At 37.3% G+C, this 1720-nt stretch overlaps 1 protein-coding gene across 1 annotated transcript in view; it reads left to right on the forward strand.

Annotated features, from left to right (window-relative positions):
• The window catches only part of SPAG17 (sperm associated antigen 17), a 361237-nt gene that overhangs the window by 111683 nt on the left and 247834 nt on the right, over window positions 1-1720 (forward strand). The gene's annotated exons all lie outside the window — the stretch shown is intronic.

Below are 1720 nucleotides of genomic sequence, written 5' to 3' on the forward strand. Positions count from 1 at the left end.
AGAAGGGAAATTTCTGTATAATTAAGGGCATTTATATAAAGCCAACAGCCAACATCATCATAAATGCAGAGAGTTTGAAAGCATTCCCCTTGAGAACGGGAACCAGACAAGGAGGCCCTTTACCACCACTGTTATTCAAGATTGTGCTGGAGGTCCTAGGCAGAGCAATTAGGCTAGAAAAAGAAATCAAGTGCATCCATATTTGTAGGGAAGAAGTCAAAGTATCTCTATTTGCAGATATATGATCTTATACACAGAAAACCCCAAAGAATCCACGAGAAAACTACTGGAACTAATAGAAGATTTCAGCCAAGTTTCAGGATACAAGAGAAACATACAAAAATGGGATGGATTCCTTTACACCAACAAAGAGAACCTCCAAGAGGAAATCACCAAATCAATACCATTTACAATAGCCCCTGAGAAGATAAAATACTTCAGAAGAAAGCTAACCAAAGACGTAAAAGATCTATACAATGAAAACTACAAGACACCACTGCAAGAAACCAAAAGAGACCTGCATAAGTGGAAAAATATACCTTGCTCATGGATAGGTAAACTCAACATTGTGAAAATGTCAGTTCTACCCAAAGCAATCTACTGATACAATGCAATCCTGATCCAAATTCCACCAGCATTTTTTAGTGAGATGGAGAAACAAATCACCAGTTTCATACGGAAATGTAAGAGGCCCAGATAAGTGAAGTATTACCCAAGAAGAACAAAGTGGGAGGCCTCACACTACCTTATTTTAGAACTTATTATACCACCATGGTAGTCAAAACAGCCTGGTATTGGTACAACAACAGATACATAGACCAATGGAACAGAATTGAGAAGCCAGACATAAATTCATCCATCTATGAGCAGCTGATATTTGACAAAGGCCTAAAGTCCATTAACTGGGGAAAAGACAGTCTCCTTAACAAATGGTGCTGGCATAACTGGATATCCATCTGCAAAAAACTGAAACAAGACCCATACCTCACCCCATGGACAACAACTAACTCAAAATGGATCAAAGACTTAAATATAAAATCAAAAATGATAAATATCATGGAAGAAAAAATAGGGACAACACAATATGAACCATAAGTAACAATGCACAAACACCAGAAGAGAGACTAGATAAATGGGAGCTCCTAAAAATCAAACACGTAGCTCATCGAAAGATTTCACCAAAAGAATAAAAACACAACCTACAGAGAGGGAAAAAATTTTTGGCTATGACAAATCTGATCAGTGTCTAATCTCTTAAATCTACAACATAATGCAAAACCTCAACAACGAAAAGATAACCCAATTAAAAAATGGGCAAAGGATATGAACAGTCATCTCACCAAAGAAGATATTCAGGTGGCTAACAGACACATGAAGAAATGCTCATGATCATTAGCCGTTAGAGAAATGCAGACCAAAACTACAATGAGATATCATCTCACCTTAACAAGGCTAGCATCAATCCAAAAAACACAAAATAATAAATGCTGGAGAGGTTGTGGAGAGACTGGAACACTTATACACTGTTGGTGAGAATGTAAAATGGTACAACCACTTTGGAAATCTATTTGGCACTTAAAAACCTAGAAATAGAAGTACCATACGATCCAGCTATCCTGCTCCTTGGAATATATACTAGAGAAACAAGAGCCGTCACACAAATAGATATATGCACACCCATGTTCATTGCAGCACTGTTCACAATAGCAAAAAGATGGAA

The sequence above is a fragment of the Trichechus manatus genome, unplaced genomic scaffold (assembly GCF_000243295.1).
Source record: "Trichechus manatus latirostris isolate Lorelei unplaced genomic scaffold, TriManLat1.0 scaffold00073, whole genome shotgun sequence".
Taxonomy (NCBI): Eukaryota; Metazoa; Chordata; class Mammalia; order Sirenia; family Trichechidae; genus Trichechus; species Trichechus manatus.